We start from the raw sequence: 6,033 nt of genomic DNA, 5'->3' as shown, positions 1-6,033 counted from the left end.
TGTAAGTTTGATTACTTTTTACTCTCTTCAAGAATAAAATAATAATTATCACAGATTTTGAAAGTAAATTGCTACATATCCCTTTTTGGTTGTTGTTTTTTTTTAGGATATGAGCAGGCCCTATTTTCTAGAACTCTAACTATACATAGGTATGTCTTATCCATAAATTCGATTAATCAACAAAAATCATCAACATTACCCAGAGGTGGGAATATGTCCTTATATAGCCAGTCCAAGTCAAGTCTCAAATCTTTGCTCACAAGTTCAAGTCCTTGAATATTTTAATCGAATCCTCATTCGAGTTCATTTCAAGTCCATGAAAACGTGTCCCAATTGAATTTTTCCTATAAAAGATACATTAAAGAGGAAAAGAGTCTAAGGAAATACTGTTCATGGTCAGACATCCAATAAAGTATCGGATCTTAGCTTTCGAGTCCCTATAGAGTTGCAAATCTTTGATTGTAAGATCTTGTCGAGTGGGAAGTCTTCAAAATATGGACTCAATCCCAACACGAGTCGTAAGTCTTGTGTACTATTCCCTGCCTCTGACCAACACGAAAATGTACAATGTACTTTATTGTTTGCTGTCGTCTTTCAATTTATCTCCTTTTTTTTAAAGTTATGAATGTTGATTGGTTAAATTCGAATTATATCTTGTTTCTTTTTGGAGAAGACATTGTGAGATTCAATAAAGGTAACAACATGTTGTGGTATTTATACTTCTAGATGTTTATTATGAAATTTAAATAACAAAGAATACAATAACAATAATGAAATTTTGACAGAAAATATTTTTTTCATAATAAATTGTAATTTTATAGGAATGATTTAGGAACTATCATTTGATATATCTAGTATGATTAAAAAAACATTTTCCTTGTACTATAAACCAAAAATATAACTAATCATAAAAAATGTGCATTATTAATAATTGAGTAAGAACAATAATAGTACTAAATATAATTGAGACGCTACATCAGTGATATGATAATCCAGTATCAAGATTAATCTAAATGTATAGGAGTTTACAACAAATAATAACGTTGATTATAATTAACCTGTAACCAATTGACGATTGTTTAGTTGAGATAGATCATACTACAGAATAAAGACTTTACTTGATTACTTTTACGTATAAAGTCAATACCTATGTATTATATAGTTAAACTCATAAAATTGATTACAGATGTATAATTGAGAATATAAACATACATATGTTATAATATCTTAAATCTAGGTCAGTCTGACTAAAAGTGCCATTAATCAATCTGGACTAAATTACTTAACCAGTCGTGGGCTTCGTTATTTATAAATTGAACCAAATTATTTGGTATATGTGGTCTTACATCTGAAAATGTACAAAAAAATATAACATGAAGTTGTTTCTTGCAAAAATTTGTGTAGATATTCACTAAAGTTTGGTTTTTAAAGCCTTACCTACTACTACTACTTTTTGTTTTTCCTTTACTTCTTCTACACAAATACATCCATCTCTGGGAGAACCACATTTGTGAAAGAATAGTTGCCCAGTTGTTCCAACTTCCGAAGGACGATTACCGCTAGATCCAGTGAGTCCAATCAACTTGCCCTTACATTTCCTCCATCTTGATTGTTGTATGTGTTTAATATAATTGATTTGTACGTTATTAAAAAGTTAATGCGATTGAATCTAATAAAAGGGACTACTTTGAGTGTATAACATTTAAGCTTAAATGCTTTAAAGTAAATTTAAATCCATTAAAACTTTTATAATTATATATTGGAATTGTATGATCATTGCTTATATATAAATATTTTTATGTAATAAAATGTATTTCTTATGGTACAAATGTCTTATCTGAAAATATTAAATTGAATTTCATTCTTACCTATAGCAAACAAATCCACAATTGACAGCTTTTCGACTATTAGTATAATGCACGAAAAGGGTGCTCATTAATAACCCGATGATAATCATTGTCTTAATGGTCATATTATGTCAACTTTTATTAAGAGCCTCTTATCACCCTTGTGTAATGATGAATGAAAATAAAATGAATCCATGTAATTATGAAGTTACTGGAGCATAGTACAGCACATGCCATTTTTATAAGAGCGCTGTAAAAAATAACCTGAAGAGGTATAACATCAAAGCATTTACGTGTATGAAATATTTTATTTAATTAAACTAATATTTGTAGTGATCCAAATGAAGGAATTATTATTTAGTTATCGAATTTGATATCATATTTTTGTCTCATTAAGTTGATTACAATGCAGTTAATAATTTTGCCAGATAACAGCTACCAGGAAGAAACATAGAAACACGTTAAAATGAAGCATAATTTTTAGGAATGGAAAAATTGATTCTAAGAGGATTCGCCGTAAACATTTTACTTTCGATAATATTGAAGTGAACACTATTTATAAAAGATCCCTTCCTGTGTCCCTTTTTTAAAAAATTTCATTATTAAAGTTGTTATTTTAAATTTAAATTAAACTTTAAGAAAATACACTGAAAATGCAGATCAATTATTATATACACAAACTTGATAATCCTATAGAGAAAAACGCATGCAAGTAGAAAGGGGGAGAAAAACATATGGTATCATTGTTTAAAGTACTGATGTGATTATCAGCTGCCTGCTTTATTCTGATTTTTGAGGGTATAACGAAAGTATTTATTAGCAAAATGTTTAATGAAGATATACTATGTAACTCAGACGTTTTTTATCCGTTACAGTAGATTTGAAAACATCACACTCCATAAAATTGTAATTCATTATAAACCATATTCTCAGAATAATAACTACTGAAACAACAAAGTAGAGTATTTCGAAATATATTTAAAGTTCCAAGTTTAAAAAAGAAGGCTTATATTAAATATAATCTACATACAAAACAATAAACCATCATACATTTATGTTAAATATACAAAATTAAACAATTAGAATCATATAACTAATAATAACAATAAATTATAAATACAGAATATTGAAATAATAGATTAATTCCAATAATATTTTCTTGTTCTGACATCGGAATTCTGTTAAATATGTCATAACTTTACGTTGCAAACCACAAGCCATACGTGGAGTTTAATCAAAAAGATCATCATCACACCTTTTCTTCATGTGGAAGTTGCTATATACAATTGAGCACAGGATAGATATATCTCTACCGATGAGATCTAACTAATTATTAATAATAAAGTAAATGTCAAAATCATAAAATTAGACAATAAGTATACTTATAAAAAAATGTTAGAATTAAATCCATCGTAAAGATTTAGAGCAAAAGCTAATTATGTAGTAATGTCCGGCGATATTAATCCTTTTACGAGCATCAAAAAAGATGTTTTCCCCGTTATGTATGCTTATATAACAACATACTATTATAATGAAGGAATTATAATGCAACTACCCCCTTTGTTGTGACCATTTTAACAGTTGTTTTTGCCTTTTATCAGTTTTCTGAACACTATTTATTGGAGCTTATCATCTATAGCTAATCCTTAAGTAATAAAAAAGTAATATTTATTGACTATGTAATATTGGAAAACCTAAGTGAATAAACTAGTGTCAGACAAACTAGTTGCGAACAATCCAAAGATACTACCCCCGTTTTTGTGACCATTTAAACAGTTGTTTTTACCATTTAATGAGTTGTGTATCATAATTCTTGATATTTTTAGCTAAAATAGAATCATATTTTATGGTTAGATTTAAAAAAAATGAATACTTAGTGTTAGATGGTACAAAATTCAGAGTTCCATTTCGAAATTAGTAAATATTTTATACTTTTTACTGATAACTTGATCGTCATTTGGTGTGGATGACTCAAAACATTTTTATATGTATTTCTATAAATGACATCAGTAACAACATCCTCCATTAATTTAATGATGGTTCCTCGGGAATGGACGTGTTTACCCGTGTATTTCTCCATAATTTTTTGAACTTAAAGACTTTGGTATGATCATTAGGTTTTCCAATATTACATAGTCTATAAATATTACTTTTTGTCACTTAAGGTAGGATGATTAGCAGTGATAAGGGTATATTACATGCAAAAAACATATTTGTGAGATCAGAGGTAAAGTCTGACTTGATGTATTCATCATTAACTTGATTTTTTAGATGAATATCCATGCTCTTGATATGAGATGATGATAATGAGTGGCGTTTAATTATAGACGGGGGAAAAAGGCACATTTATATCGACAAATCTGACAAGCCATCTGTTTTTCGTCTGGTAAGTATTTCCTAATTCCTGGCCCTCCATTTCCAGAACTCCAGACAGAAGGAGATGTTATTTAGACATTTTATTCAGTTCTCTATCGACTATCAGTATCTAATACTATATTAATATTGAATAATAAAGGTAGGAATTGATAATGTTCTTGATAGAGGAAGATGTTTATAATTTTAGTCAATGGACAATGATACCTTAAGTATATCTTCCCTTCTCCTCGCACACTTTTGTATCGTTACCAAAATTATCAACTTTAGATATACATAAGGATGGGCATCAAGCGAGTGCGTGTAAAAAGCGGTAGCGAGACATATGGTACATTTGATTAAAGCAGCGTTGCCCAAAGGGGGCGATACCGCCCCCTTGGGGGCGGTGCTTTGATCTAGGGGGTGTGGTAATGGGAAAAGGGGTGATTGGGGGGCGGTAGAGCAAAAAAACAACAACAACGGTGATTACATATTATTACATAAAACAAACAAATTGATCTACAAAAATAATGAAATATGACTACAAAATAGCAGGAATGAATATCTTGAATATTATCCGGTTAATACGATGAAAATACGTTATCGAGATTGTACAAATGTACTTCATTATTCGTGCCTATATATTTTGCTCTATACTTAGTTTACTTTTACTCTCAAATGCAAACAGACTACTTAGAATAAATACTTATAATTTTGTTAAAAACGTGAAACTACGGAAAAGTAAGATCCCAAAACTACAACCCAAATTCCACATTCTAAAACTTCAAGCAAGGACGTCAAATAATTATAAAACTGTATTAAGATTTTTTTTTTGCATCAATTAGCTTTTATTTCTTTAATTATTTGGACCATAGACAAATCTTGATCTAGGTTTCTGCTGTTAAACACATGGTTGTAGTTGAGAATAGTTTGACAAGAAAATACAGTTACAGTATTAACCAGTTAACCAACCCAGTAGGGAGTTATTTTTTTTTCTTCCTTTTTGGATATTGTTTTGCTCAATACTAAAATGCCATCAAAAATAACTTGTCTCTATATATTTATTTCTCAATTATTTGGACCATAAGACCTTGAGATTTATCCATCTTCTTACTGCAGCAACATTTCAAACTCACATAACTTACTCATTTGAAAATTCCCGAAGCGATGTTTCCGTTAAAACTTTCTAAATTGTTTCACCCATTTCCAGCCCTAAATGACAATAGTTATAGTCGTATCTTATATATTTTTCCAGGATAAAGAATGGCAACCCATCAACAAGCAAAAAAGAATTGTAGGCAGTATAGCGTAGAATATTTGAAATATGGATTTGTATCAGCAACACTGAATCAACATCAACCTATGTGTCTGCTGTGTGAGAAAGTGTTTTCAAACGAAGCCATGAAACCCTCCAGACTTTCGGAACATTTGAGAACAATGCACTCTGAGAAAACAGAAAAAAATATACCATATTTCCAGTCGCTTCGAGAAAAATTCAAGGCACAAAAAACTATTAAAAATATGTTTTTTTTTGAGCACTTCAGAACAATCCACTGACGGTTTGCGTGTTTCATACAACATATCTTTGATGATTTCTAGATCTGGTAAGCCTCACACAATTGGGGAGGAGCTTATTCTGCCTGCAGTAAGAGAGGTTCTGCACACTGTTGTACATAAGTCACCGGACCAAATTATAAAATCTATATCTCTCAGTAATAATTCAGTTCAAAGAAGAATAGATGAAATGGCTGAAAACGTAGAAGATAAATTGTGCAACATTCTTGCCGTAACCGAATTTAGTTTGCAATTAGATGAGTCCACTTTACCAGGAAAT

General features: G+C 30.0%; 1 long non-coding RNA gene across 1 annotated transcript; it reads right to left on the bottom strand.

Annotated features, from left to right (window-relative positions):
- Window positions 1-714: 714 nt before the first annotated feature.
- Window positions 715-2,374, bottom strand: LOC121127897 (uncharacterized). The gene is made up of 3 exons (XR_011783118.1): window positions 1,869-2,374; window positions 1,438-1,604; window positions 715-1,348 (listed from the first exon to the last, which is right to left on the bottom strand). It is a non-coding gene; the product is annotated as an uncharacterized lncRNA (long non-coding RNA).
- Window positions 2,375-6,033: the final 3,659 nt, after the last annotated feature.

Source organism: Lepeophtheirus salmonis, chromosome 13, assembly GCF_016086655.4.
Source record: "Lepeophtheirus salmonis chromosome 13, UVic_Lsal_1.4, whole genome shotgun sequence".
Taxonomy (NCBI): domain Eukaryota; kingdom Metazoa; phylum Arthropoda; class Copepoda; order Siphonostomatoida; family Caligidae; genus Lepeophtheirus; species Lepeophtheirus salmonis.
This window is presented reverse-complemented; position numbering and strand designations above follow the sequence as displayed.